Genomic DNA, 15,391 nt, shown 5'->3' with positions numbered 1-15,391 from the left:
TCTCCTATGAAATCATCATGGATTACATAGGCCCAAAGGTGGGGGAACAGCTGGGTGCTACTGCCACCTCTGAGCTTTCACACTGCTGATTACCCTTCCATACTACTTCCTCTCAGTCAGTCCATGTATAAATCAGGCTGTGATGCCTGAAGTAATGAGGTGGTAGGCAGGGATGCAACCATCTACTGAACATAATCCCCACCTTCGCAAAACCTTGTAATTGGCAAATGGGGGGTCGATGATGGTTCATTAATAGAGTGAGGCTACAGCCTTCCTCTCCAAGCTTTAACTAGGGACCTACATGACGTATGCATATTACTATTACAGAAAAGGTTCTGAACATCTTATGGTTAAAGCAACCCTATGACACTGTGCTTAGAATGCAGGAGCACTTTGATTTAGTAAATCAGCCTTCTAATACTTTGGGTCATAGTCACTTTTGAGATAGAATATAGTACTGGTCTAGCTTCTCATTTACATGTTTTTTTTAAAGAGGCTTTGACTTTAACAAAAAATGAATTCAATGAAATTAAGCCAGTTCCATGTGCATATGAACAGAAAGTAAGCTATATCTACTCTAGATGTATCTACACATAAAATACATGTACTTCTGTCTATAGATTCTAAACAATATATTTCTGTATGTATTCATTTTTTATTTAGCATACCTCAGACAGATATCAAGCAGTTGCCTCAGAGTACGCAGGATACAGTATTGTGAGTAAAATAAAAAGGTAATCTAAAAGACAATAGGAGGAGGAATCAGAATGTCCTAACATTCGAATACAGACTGAGAGACATTAGTTCTCTCAACAGAGCAGTGCTTTTGAAATAGGACTGCTTCTTCAGTTTCTCCTGCCAGAGGTATGCACCAAATCCAAATAGGGACCACCACTCTAGTTAAGGTAAGTAAGATACACACAAAAAGAGAACCTGTACTCACCCTCTGGTAGCTTGGCACAGAGCAGTCCGGCTTATCAAGAGAGGCAATGTAAAAAGTATTTCTGCAACACACACACATATTAACACAATGAATACACCACAAAAAGACCACACACAGGTTTAGAAAAATAGACAATTGTATAAATTAAGAACAAATTGACAAAAAGCCAATAAGTAGAAGCTGAGTTATGAAATTTCAAATAATAAGAGATATAGGCCCTCATTCTGACCCTGACGGTCTTTTCGCAAGACCGCCGAGTTACCGCCGCGGTGAAGACCGCCGACCGCGGCGGTATGCCGCTGTACGCATTCTGACCGCTGGGAGCGTTCCGCCGGAAAACCGCCAGCAGCCACACTGGCGGTCGGCGGGAAAGTGGAGACTGGTCAACCTCCACCGCCACGCCAGCAGAACACCGCCCACAGAATTACGACCCACATTTCTGTGTGGCGGTCTTCTGTTGGCGGTCTTCTGTTGGCGGTCACCTCCCCATGGCTCCCGTCGCCTCCCGGAGGACCAACGCACAAGGTAAGTTGATCGTCCGTGAGGGGAGGGGGTGGGGGGGTGTTGTGTGATGTGGGCGTGCATGGGGGTGTGCGTGTGAGTGTGTAGAGGGGGTGTGTGAGTGCGTGTATGCGGGCGGGGGGTGCTGCTGTGTCTATGGGTAATGTGTGCTGTTCGGCAGGTGCGCATGTCTGCATGTATGTGTGCGGGTATGTGTCCCCGTTGTGTATGTGTGTGTAGGGGGTGTGTATATGTGCATGTTGGGGGTGTGTGCATGTCGGGGTGCATGTATGTGCATGTCGGGCTGGGGGTGGGGAGGGGGTTCGTACCACCTCTGGGGGGTGGCAGGGGGGTGGAGGGTGTGGGGGGAGGACTCGGGTGGGTAGTGGGGGGTGGGGGAGACCCCTATCAGTGCCAGGGAAGGAATTCCCTGGCCCCGATAGTGCTTACCGCCATGGTTCGCACGGCGGTTCCCGCCCGCAAGAAACCGCGGCGGTAGGCAGGGTCATAATACCCTTGGCGGTCTTGGGACGACCGCCGGGCCGGAGTGCGCAAACTCCAGCCCGGCGGTCATGACCGCCGTGGCGGTCGGAGTGGAGAAGTGGCGGTCGGTCGCGGCGGGGACCGCCGCGGTCAGAATGCCATTTTTAATACCGCCGGTCTGTTCGCGGTCCGACCGCCGTCTCTCCGCCGACCGCCAGGGTCAGAATGAGGGCCATAGGTGGTCATTACGACCCTGGCGGTCAGAGACCGCCAGGGGTAATGTAGCGTCCGTACCGCCAACAGGCTGGCGGTACGGAGGCCCTTATTACGACTGTGGAGGTAGCGCCACGGTCGCACCGCCGGGGCCATCGGTTTCCCGCCGTTTTAGCCCCGGCGGTGATAATCCGCCAGGGCAGCGCTGCCCTGGGGATTATGACACCCCTACCGGCAGCCTGTTTCTGGCGGTTTGCACCACCAGGAAGAGGCTGGCGGTAAGGGGTGTCCTGGGGCCCCTGGGGGCTCCTGCACTGCCCATGCCACAGGCATGGTCAGTGCAGCGGCCCCCTAACAGGGCCCCAGACAGCTTTTCACTGTCTGCATAGCAGACAGTGAAAAGCACGACGGGTGCAACTGCACCCGTCGCACGGCCGCAACACCGCCGGCTCCATTAGGAGGCGGCTCCTATGTTGCGGCCCAGCGGGAATGTCATAATGGGGGCAGTGTGAGTGCAGCCGAATAGGCGGCCGCACGGCGGTTACCGCCTGGCGGGCGGTGGCAGCCGCCCACCAAGGTCGTAATGACCCCCTTAGTGCTTAGAACCGAATAGCAGTTTAGGGGTTACTGGAGGATGTACTGGACTGGGGCAAAGTCAATAGTTGAAACTGACTGTGAAGGAGCGTGGGTTGGGTACAGGAGCCATGCAAGGCAGTGAACAGAGTACCTTGATCCTAGTTGCAAACACAAAGGGGGTTATTCTAACTTTGGAGGAGGTGTTAATCCGTCCCAAAAGTGACGGAAAAGTGACGGATTTACCACCAGCCGTATTACGAGTCAATTTTATCCTATGGAACTCGTAATACGGCTGGTGGTATATCCGTCACTTTACCGTCACTTTTGGGACGGATTAACACTCCTCCAAAGTTAGAATAACCCCCAAAATGTGTTAATTTTTCTCATGTAGTGCTGCGATTCGTTGCTACCGAAGGAAAACCACTCGTGCTGCAATGCGTCAGATCTGAAACCAATGCACCAGGTTTTCCCATGCATGAAGGAATGGGTCGATCTTCTTCAGGATTGACAGCAATGCAGTAGTTCCGATGCGGCATCGATGTGATGTGATTCCGAAGCCAATGCACCGGGCTTTGCCACGCAGTGAAGGGATGTGCAGATCTTTCTTCAGCACTGGTGGCAATGTGGTGGTTCTGATGTGACGATGATGTGATGGGGAAAGCTGGTTCCGAATGCGATGCACCAGTTCTTATCGGGCAGCAGAGTCGATGCTTTATTTGCCACTTCCAGCAGGCAGGAGATGTGCCAATTTCACTGGACTTTGATATCCTGAGTCTCTAGCAACAGGAGGCAAGAAAACAAGCATTTAGACTTGGGGTGTAAGGCTGAGTCCATCTCTCCCTCGACAAGGTCAGAGAGCATCAGGAAGCAGAGCAGCACAGCAGAAAAGCATTCCTTCCAGGTCAGCAATCCAGCAGAGTGACAGTCTTTCATGCAGCACAACAGTTCTTCTGACAGCATCCAGTTGTAGATCTAGACGTGTCTGATTTGGTGTGGTCAGAGACCCACTACTTATACCCAAATGTGCCTTTGTCTCTTTGAAGTGGGCGTGACTTCAAAGAAGGGAATTTGAAGTACACAGTGGTCCTTTCTTCTTCAGCCCTGGCTCCAGACTATCAGTAGGGGATAATCAGCCCTTTGTGTGAGGGCAGGCATAGTCTATTCTGGTATGTCATCACCTCTCATCCTTCCTGCCCAGCAAGATGCATCATAACGCAGATGAATATAGATGAGCACTCAGACACACCTAACCTTCCTGCGTTTGCAGCTGTCTAGAGGAAATGCACAAAGTGTAGCTGTCACCAACCCCAGTCGTGTATTGGAGACATGCTGTAGGGACACAGACCTGTAAGAGCAGATAAACACCCACTTTCTGAAAGTAGCATTTCTAAAATAGAAAAATTAAATTAAACTTTACCAGTAAAGAGGATTTATCATTACCACTCCAAAATTATTTAACATGACACAGTTACTCCTTTCTAAAGAGGAATTACAGCTTAAAATGTGTATCAAGGAATTCCCAATGTTAACCTATGAGAGACATAGGCCTCACAGTAGTGAAAAACAAATGTAGTTTTTTGCTACCAGGATATGCAAAACTTAAAAATACATGCCCTACCTTTTACTTACACAGCACCCTGCCTTATGGACTACCTAGGACCTATTGTACGGGTGATTTTTTTCTGTAATAAAATGGGAGTTTCAGGATTGGCAAGGGGTTTTAAATTAACAAAAAGAGGTGCTGCTCCTATAGGAGAAACCAGAGACTGGAATCAGAGAAGCTGGGAGGGAGTCACTACTGTTAAGAATTGGTGCCCTCACACACCCAAATGGGTGCCATGGTTCATCATAGGGCAAGCTCCTTGTTGGGCCAGCACTGCAGTTTTTCATTACATTTACATAGCACCCTGCCCTATGGGCTGCATAGGGCCTACATAAGGTGTGATATATCTATCTATCCATCTATCTATCTATCTATCTATCTATCTATCTATCTATCTATCTATCTATCTATCTATCTATCTATATATATATCCAAAGAAGAACAACAAAGCCGCAGCGTCATGGTCACAGCGCGGCAGACGGAGATGGGGTCGCGACCCCCAATAACTTCAAGCAAAATATCCACGACGATCGGAGCCAAGAATAACAGCACTCAGTACGTCAAAGACAAGTCTCCGTCACTCCAGAGAATCGTAATTCAGGCATTTATTGGCGAAATCCCAATGCGTTTCGGAAATGAAATATTTCCTTGTTCACGGGTAACAAAACACACGTTTGTTTCAAGTTTAAATACACCAGATACAAAGAGTCGAATGTAAACAAAATCAAAAAGGACTAGCGATAAACCCTCCCCGTTTCACTCACAAAATGTGTCGGCCATTTTAAAGTGACCACTACAAACATGAAAAGATACAAATAGATTTCTTAGCGGGAATATTGATTATCAATAGATGACCCACCCTTACGTATTTCGATATTTACATCACAATTACCATATTAAATTATTGTTAGATCAAAATCGTCATCATCATATTTCTGATTATTTACAATGTATCAAATCCTAATTATTTATATATTCAAAATGAATAGTATGATATGTGAAATAGGTACAAATGAATACATGATTGTAAATAATACCAGAAAATAATTAATTCAGTTCAGATATTCAATCAACAATGGTCTTATTGAAAATCCTAATAAATATGGAAAATCATTACTGATGTATAAAACATTGACATTAAATACTGGATAAAATCCAAATATATAAAGAAGAAATACGGAAAAATAAAAAAATTACAAAAAAGGACATAATAGCTCTTTTGTGTTTCAATGATGTGTATGGACATCAAGGATCTTTCTTGTTGAAATATTCATATCAAAACCACCTAAAGAAAAAGAGGGGAAATAATATCATAATTAGAATAACAGTGACAAATACTATACTTTATAAAGATATTGAAAAGGAAATTAAAATATGTACAAATGAGAAGAGTAGGGAAATACAGCAAAAAATGAGAAGGATGTTATTTAAAACTATTATAACAAAGACCAATGGTACCTAACACTAATTTCCAATGTGTATTGACAATTCCTCATCCATGTTAAGTCCACTTGGATATCGGGTACTCATACCAACTACAAGTTTGGATTCCCATCTTCTCAGTTCTAGTACCCTATTTCCACCTTTCTCTCTTATGGGGACCTGATCTAGAACAACAAATTTCAAAAGGTCAACCCTTTGATTGTGAAAATCTCTGAAGTGCCTTGCTACTGGATAACTTTTGTCTACATGGTCGATAGCTCTCATATGTTCGAGGATTCATTTCTTGGCAGGATGAATAGTGCTGCCTTATGTAGAATTTGTTGCAAAGACAAATTAAATTGTAAACACAATGGTCTGACAAGCATGACACATGTTTGCGAATTACAAAAGGAGTAGAAACAGTTGGAAATTGAATACTTTTCACATTAGTGCTGTTCTTACACACTTTACATCTGCCACAAATAAAGAATCCTTGGACAGGATTCTTAATTCTAGGTTGTGGAATAAGACTGTTACAAAGGGAATCATTCAAGGATTTGTTTCTTCTAAAGGTGAAACGTGGAAAATCTCCTAAAGCATTTACAAAAGTTTCATTAGTTTTCAGTACAGTCCGGAATTTGGTAAAAATCTTTCTTATTTTATTACTTCCATTACTGTATGTGGTAATGAATCTGATTGGTTGTTGTTGTTGTGTATTACGTTTTCTCTTTTTGATCAATAGATTAGATCTATTAATTCCAGAAACTTTAGACACTGCCTGATCAAGCACACTGTGGTTATACCCTCTTTGAAGAAACCGCTCAGTCATGACCTTAATTTCACTGAAAAATGCTTCATCAGAACTGCAGTTTCGACAAGCACGTACCATTTCCCCAAATGGGATACTTTGTATTAATTTCTTAGGGTGACCACTGCTTGCATGAAGCAAACTGTTTCCTGCAGTATCCTTGCGGTATAGAGTGCTCATCAATTTGTAATTATCAGTACTGACCCGAACACCCAAAAAATCAATGGAGTTAGGATCAATCCGGCTAGAAAATTTCAGATTCAATGTGTTATCATTAAGTGTATTCACAAATTCCTGTGCTGTATTCTCATCTCCTTGCCAAATACAGAAAATGTTGTCAATATATCTGATCCATAAAATCACATGAGTTTCAAATAGATTGATGTTACTCACTATTTGTTCCTCCCACCAGCCCAGAAAAAGGCCAGCATAACTGGGAGCAAAACAAGTACCCATTGCTGTACCTTGTTTATAAATTACTTTATCAAAAATGAAAAAGTTATTAGTAAGGCAAATGTGAATCATATCCAACAACATTTCAGTATGCAGGAGATGATATAAGGATCTTGCCCTCAGAAAGTGCCTAACAGCTTTAATTCCCAAATCATGAGGGATACAAGTATATAAACTGTTGACATCTAAACACAAGACTAGATAATTCTCTTCCCTTGGGGTCTCATCAATGATACGCAAGAAGTCAGTAGTATCTTTAATGTATGAAGGAAGTGCAGTGACAAAGGATTGCAAAAAAAAGTCTACATATTTAGAGGTGATTTCTAGGAGACTCCCATTGGAAGAGACAATGGGTCGACCTGGAGGCAAAGTGGGATGTTTATGTAACTTGGGAAGAAAATACATTGCTGGTAGTCTGGGATAATCTACTATTAAAAATGTATATTCTTACAATTCCAATAACCCCCTATCTCTCCAATCTTCAGGTTGCAACCAGTACCTTTTATTAGCAGTTTTAATGATTTCTCTATTAGATACTGTGCAACTACTGGTATCATGCAATTGTCTCAATCCTTCTTGTAAGTATTGGGTTACCGGCAAAATCACTACATTACCTCCTTTATCAGACTTTTTAATTATTATGTTGGTATTACTATTCAAGGTTTTAATAGCTTCTCTATGCTTGGGATCCAGATTATTCCATTTCATAGTTTTTTTCTGCCTTAACTTGAGCATTTCTTTAATAACGCCTTTTTCAAATACATGGAGAGCATCATTAGAAATGGGGGAAGAAATATAGATGTAGGTTTAAAACCGCTCGGACAACTTAAATCAATGTCAATACCAATATCAGATAAATTGAGGAGGGGATCACGGTCAAAAGTAGATTCACTGTCTAATTCACATAAAGTGTGTAACATTTCAATATTATTAATCAACAAATTTGAAGGTCTAACTGCATTGTTCACTGGATCCCGTGTATTTTTTGGTTTGGTGGCATACCATTTCAATTGTTTCAATTTTCTCAGAAAGTGAAACAAGTCAATCCTACTTTGAGTGTAATTAAAATTGGTTGTAGGACAAAATGAAAGTCCCAAAGATAATACCTGAATTTCAGACTCAGTGAGCTCAATAGCAGAAAGATTAACTACTGTGAGTTTTTGATTCATTTCGTTGTCGTTTGGCCCCTTGTCAGAACTCCCATGGGGCTTTGTAAGCTTACATTTCTCTTTGCGTTTCTTTTGAATGAACCTCTTCATCCGTGACCTCCTCGACTGCCCTTTCCCACCTGGCCAACCTGCCTGCCTTGGGCCAGGAGATCGAATTCTTTTAAAATGTTGGTTTTTACTCCTTCAGGTAAGGATTGGACTGAAATGTCACTCTCACTGGTATCACTCCCAGGGTCTGTTGAATTCACAACAGTTTCCACATTTTCCTCATTTCAACTGGTTGTTGTTCACTGCAAATGTTTTGTGATACTGGTAGTTTTAAAGGTTGTTTCACACGCATCAAGTCATATTTTTTAGCAAAAGTGAGGATTTGTCCCTTCTCACAATCCCTTTGATCTTTTATACATTTTTGTTGTTTTTTCTTTTTGACTTCTTCCTCTGCCTTATTCAATTTGTTTTCAATTTTCAACATTTCTTTGTCAAATTCCTCTTTCTCACATAGTTCCTTCAAACGAATTTCCACATTGCTGATCTCTTGGAGGAGAGATTCTCACTCCTTCCATGCATATTTGATCAAAATGTGGAGCATGTTAATACTGCTTTTATGATTGTTAGCTGCCCATTCTTCTAACATTCTGGGATCGGGATTTGCATATGTGGGAACCACAAAAATTCTCAATCCTCTAGGAATACGATCACAGTCTACATACTTTTGTAATGTCACAGCTTCCCACCATTTTGATTGTTCTCTTTTAGAATGTTTCCATAGAAGGTCCCATAATAGTTTTTTATTGTTCTGAGCAACAGTGTCAACATGCAGTGAACCATTATTCAGGTCATTGTTAGTTGCTGTATTTATAAATAATTGATCAGCTGCTTCCCGTCTCCGTGTTTCTCTAGCCATCGCCATTGTGAAATTTTATGTTGACTGTTAATGTCTAACTAACAGTAAAAGTCCCACAAAATAGGGTTCTGCAGTGTCAAGCCTGAGACATTTTTGAAAGGGCTACTTCAGTGGGTAGCACAATCAGTGCTGCAAGCTCACTAGTAGCATTTAATTTACATACCCTGGGTATACATTATACCACTTTACAAGGGACTTGCAGGAAAATGTAATATGACAGTTGTGTATACACCAATGTTACCATGTTTGGGGGGGAGCACATGCACTTTTGCACTGCTCAGCTGTAGTAACGTGCTCAGAGTCCTAAGGCCAGCAAAAAGAATCAGCAAAAACATGAGGAAAGTAGGCAAAAAGTTTGGGTAAATACCACCCTAAGGATGACAAGTATAACATGAACACAACCCTAAGGATGACACATCTGTGATTTCTTTATTTGATATAGTAACACTATTCCAATTGTAATAACAACCACAGACTGTTTCAGAGGATTACTAATATGCCAACCTAACTACTGTGTTTGCCTTGGGCCTCATGGCACTGGCTTACTGCTTTTCCGAGGCACATCTAACAGCAATCTTATTGCATATTGCTGCTAAATCGAACTGTACTTAACCATATTTATTGCAGTATAATTATCACAGAACTCTATACCTACCATTTAGACAGTTGTGATTATCTGAACCATGTTCTCTGGTTATTGTTTCCTCTAGAAATCCATCATAACTGATGCCTTGAATCATCATTTGTATATTTCTTAGAGGGAAGTGAGAGGAATAGTAAAGGCTAAGACTCGTCCTTTCATAAATTATATACATACACTAACAGGTGCCTGGCTCACATCTGTATCAGAAAAACCTAACTTTCTAGGAAAGGGGAGGCAAGAAAAATAATTTGTTTTCTAAAAAAAAACTTGGTGGCATGCTTCATCATCAGGTCCTTTCTGTTCTGTTTTGGAATGGATGTGCTACAACCAATGAACTGCAAGGGAGCACTTATTATGACTATAACTGTGATAGTAAGTGAAAAAAGAGAGTGGGAGAGAGACAAAAATAGATTAAAAATACCTGCCACTCGGGAGAACCTTTGTTTTCAACAGTTGTTCCTGTAGCGGTATGATTAAAAATGTGGTTGTATGAAAGGACAAGTTTATACTACGAACCAACCTTTCAAATAACGGTCTACAAGTTTCAAGCCTGCCCCTAGGCTTTTCATCAGGACCAGCAGCACCTCCCTAGTGCCACTTCTTATAAAATAATGCCGGAACACACCTCCTGTGCATATAATAAAAGTAATACTACACCTATTGCATGCTTGACTCAGATAATTGCCTGAAATATAAGAAGTTAGTTTGCTCAACGCTGATTATCACTGTTTGCACATAATTGTGTGCCTTTCCAACCTCAAAAGTCACCTTCAAACGTGAAATGCACTTGTGATAGAAGAATACACAAAAGTGATCTAACTCTGTGATAGATTACCAAAACAATGACATATAGCACAAAAATGACACTACACACAAATTGTGGACACATACATTGCTGATACTGTTTACGAGTGTCATCATTCTCCTGCTGACAATTAAGAGGCACAAAGACGTAAACCTCACCTCCTTTAGGAACCACAAGTGGAACATGCATCATTAGCTCATCAGAAACACATGCATTTAATACATTTTCAATCATATCTGTAACTTGCTTATAGCAAAGTTCAAGTTGCATCTGTTTTAAAAACAGGTGGTTTGCCATTTGTAAAGTTAATAGACAGCAAAGTTTCAGTACAGCTTAGTTTATGAGGCAGAAACCTGGATATTCCTGGGAGGCAACTTCCTGGAAATCAACTTCCTGGGAAGGTCAATGGGAGTGGCTTTCCGTATATTGCCATTTTGTGGTAGGACGCATGTACTGCGCATACCATTTGAACAGTATCCTTTTAAAGCCAACATATGGCAGAACAAGAATATGTATTGTCACAAGTCTTTATCAGCTAATGAAGGGTTTATATACAGTGGTTAGTATAAATGGCAGCCATTTAACATAAATCATCCTCATGTAGAAAATCATTATCCTGCTTAGAACAAGCCAAATGCAGTTCCAAATATATTAAACAGTTAAGTATTGAGCATAATCCCACATGATGCACAGCTGTGCTCATTTTCTTTTTGCCACTAATAAAATGCAGTGCCAGGTATAAGTAATAGCAATTTACTACCCATCATACTCCATGGAAAAACGTGATTTCCATTTTCCTTACAGTACCCATGAGATAACTGTGGCAGATATGTTTAACAGTACTTTAAACCCATAATCCCTGTGTATTAAATAGCTATTACAATTTTCTTACAGAAATCATACTAATACATTGTCAGCTATATGCACCAGCATTTCTCCTGAATGAAAACCCATGTCACCATTTCTTACCTGGAACAAGTCTAATACATTCTCAAATATACTAATCAGCCATTTCATACCCATAACCCCATATAGGACAAATAGGTATGCCGATTTGTCCTTCAGCAATTGGTACAATACAGTAACTGGTATACAAATCAGCCATTTACCACCCACCATTCCCCATGTAAAAAAATACCTAATTGCCCTATTCTGCTATGTGGTTCAGTACTAATAAGGAGAACTAATTCTAGTACATACAGCTCATGTTCTGCACCACCCTGATGCTGCTCACTGATGCTGCTCACTGCTAGAAGAAGGTGACAGTTCCTGTTGAATCAATCTGTATGCTGTCCCGTGAGGAGAGGTATAACTAAATAATAGTTAGATAGTTTCCAAACTAGGTTTGCCTTCCCTTTTATTTTATTTTTGCTTTGTCCGCATGTGTTAGTCTGCTCCCACACATGCAAGTCCTAATTCTGGTTAGTGTTAGGAATGGCCCAGCTCTGAAATTAATGGTAAAATTGTATTTCGATGAGTTAATGATGTCACCATCATCTGCTTTGAAGTCTGATAATAATGTTCATATTGTGTTGTGGCTAATCTACATTATTCTTTTAGGGTGTCTAACAGTATTGATGTTTAGCAGATTGAGGGGGTCATTCCGACCCTGGCGGTCCATGACCGCCAGGGCCAGGGACCACGGAAGCACCGCCAACAGGCTTGCTGTGCTTCCAGGGCCATTCTGACTGCGGCGCCGCCATGGGGATTCCGACCCCCTTCCCGCCATCCTGTTCCTGGCAGTTTTTACCGCCAGGAACAGGATGGCAGGAACGAGTGTCATGGGGCCCCTGGGGGCCCCTGCACTACCCATGCCACTGGCATGGGCAGTGCAGGGGCCCCCTAACAGGGCCCCATAAAGATTTTAAGTGTCTGCTTTGCAGACACTGAAAATCGCGACGGGTGCCACTGCACCCGTCGCACCCCTGCAACTCCGCCGGCTCCATTCGGAGCCGGCTTCCTCGTTGCAGGGTCTTTCCCGCTGGGCCGGTGGGCGGCATTTTGGCGGTCGCCCGCCGGCCCAGCTGGAAAGCCAGAATGGCCGCCACGGTCTTTTGACTGCGGTGCGGTCATTCGGCGGTGACCGCATGGCGGGCGGCGACTGCCGCCCGCAGCGGTCAGAATGACCGCCTGAATCTTTTCAGACATTTTCTTCAGACTATGGTTTTCATGTATGTTTATATTTTAGTTTTGCCCACCATTTATATAAGATTTGGGGATTGTAATAAAGCTTTGAAACTTTATTTGGCTTGGAGTTTGATTTGGAGTTAAATTGTTTATGGTGTCTACATTTTTTATGGTATAATGTTTTTGTTTAATGGTTGAATGATTATGACTACTACACTCTTTGCCAGGTTCAAAGATCCAATTGACCTAAGAGGGTGAAAGATTGGTGCGAATGTCACACTCACCCCGAGCACTGGTGGTAGTTGAGCCCAGAGCTGAGGAGTAGGAATTTTCCAGGGCCCCAGCACTCCAACACATACATTGGTGGTCATTACAACCCTGGCGGTCGGTGTTAAAGCAGCAGTAAAACCGACAACAGGCCGGCGGTAAAAAAAATGGAATCACGACCGTGGCGGAAACCGCCAACATAGACAGCCACTTTAACACTCAGTACAAACAAACACCGTGGTGGTAACCGCCAACAGACAGGCGGAGGACAATTTACCGCCCACAGAATTACAACAGTCCAATCCGCCATCTTTTCCGGGGCGGATTCACCGCAAACAAAAACACAGCGGAAGCAGGACTTGGAAGGTAAAACACTCACCTCTACACACCCCACGAGGAACCAGGACGCCATGGAACCCGAGCTCCAGATTCTCCCAGCCTTTATGTTCCTGCTCCTCTACCAGGAGCACGAACGCTGGCGGCGAAGACCACGGTGAGTACTGCACCTATGACACAGGGGAGGGGGGAGGGAAAAGAGAGTGACACACATATGCAACACACAACACCCACACCCCCACCCTCACCCACGACAACACACACACCAATACATCATGATACATTACAGTTCCACCCCCAACCCACCCTGGAAGAATGCAAGGACAAAAGGAAATGAGTCGAATTATTGTAATATGTTCAAAGACGTGAATCATAAATATATACATATATAAAGATATTCACACTATAAACAAATATATACAACAAGAATACAAGTCCAAGGGATTCCACCATCACAGTCCACGAACCACTTGGCCCAAAATGCATGGGCGATACCCAAACAAGACAGAAAGAACACTGCTGGGGCATCGGATAGAAATAAAACAGACACCACAGGGGGACGGGAAGGGGGGCACCTCTGCCGGATGAGTGCACAATTTCAGATCCATGAGGGGGCTTCATGCCCACTGCTTTATCCTGGGGAGTGCAAAGCCACAGTCTCTCAAGTCTCTCCCGTGGGGGGGTTGCCCTCTGCTTTATCCTAGGGAGTGCAAAGCCACAGTCTCTCAAGTCTCTCCAGTGGGTGGTTTGCCCACTGCTTTATCCTGGGGAGTGCAAAGCCACAGTCTCTCAAGTCTCTCCAGTGGGTGGTTTGCCCACTGCTGCATCCTGGGGAGTGCAAAGCCGCAGTCTCTCAAGTCTCTCCAGTGGGTTGGTTGCCCACTGCTTCATCCTGGGGAGTGCAAAGCCACAGTCTCTCAAGTCTCTACAGTGGGTGGTTTACCCACTGCTTTATCCTGGGGAGTGCAAAGCCACAGTCTCTCAAGTGGATAACAGTCTCCACTGGTTCTGGTGTCCAGAGTGCTTCATCCTGCCAAGGACAGAGGTAGTGGATGGATCTCTCCACTGGTTCTGGAGGGGGCTTTGTGCCCAGAGTGCTTCATCCTGCCAAGTACTGAGGTAGTGGATGTCATTCTCCACTGGTTCTGGAGGGGGCTTTGTGCCCAGAGTGCTTCATCCTGCCAAGGACAGAGGCAGTGGATGTCATTCTCCACTGTTCTGGAGTGGGCTCGGTGCCCAGAGTGCTTCGTCCTGCCAAGGACAGAGGTAGTAGATGGATCTCTCCACAGGTTCTGGAGGGGGCTTTGTGCCCAGAGTGCTTCATCCTGCCAAGGACTGAGGTAGTGGATGTCATTCTCCACTGGTTCTGGAGGGGGCTTTGTGCCCAGAGTGCTTCATCCTGCCAAACACTGAGGTAGTGGTTGTCATTCTCCACTGGTTCTGGAGGGGGCTTTGTGACCAGAGTGCTTCATCCTGCTAAGGACTGAGGTAGTGGATGTCATTCTCCACTGTTCTGGAGGGGGCTTGGTGCCCACAGTGCTTCATCCTGCCAAGGACAGAGGTAGTGGATGGATCTCTCCACTGGTTCTGGATGGGGCTTGGTGCCCAGAGTGTTTCATCCTGCTCTTTGGTGCTCACTGGCCTGCGATGCTCGTGGTGGCGGTGTCTGGCTGCGGTGTCCTGGTTAGCGGTGCTGGTGGCAGCGGTGTCCTGGGCAGCTCTGCTGGTGGCAGCGGTGTCCTGGGCAGCAGTGCTGGTGGCAGCGGTGTCCTGGGCAGCGGTGCTGGTGGCGGCGGTGTCCTTGGCAGCGGTGCTGGTGGCGGTCTTGTCCGCCTTGCAGGTTTTCCCAGACTTGCTGGTTTTACTGTGCCCCTTCCCCACCTTGAATGGTGGCGCAGCTGTTTCAACACTCCCAAATGTACTCCTGGGAGCGGCTTTGGTAGCAGATTTTTTTCCTCTCTCCCGTCGGGCACTGGACAACTTTTTGTGTTTTTGAGGTGGGGGACTGTCCGTGCTCTGGCTCCATGCCACACTGGCTGCCCTGCTGCCTGGCGCACTCCAGGAGCCGGTTACTACTGGCACCACTGTTCCCGCAGATGTTGTGGCTGAGGTGCTGGGTTGGGATCTGGAGAGGAGGG

Source organism: Pleurodeles waltl, chromosome 1_1, assembly GCF_031143425.1.
Source record: "Pleurodeles waltl isolate 20211129_DDA chromosome 1_1, aPleWal1.hap1.20221129, whole genome shotgun sequence".
NCBI classification, from domain to species: domain Eukaryota; kingdom Metazoa; phylum Chordata; class Amphibia; order Caudata; family Salamandridae; genus Pleurodeles; species Pleurodeles waltl.
Note: the sequence above shows the minus strand (reverse complement) of the source record.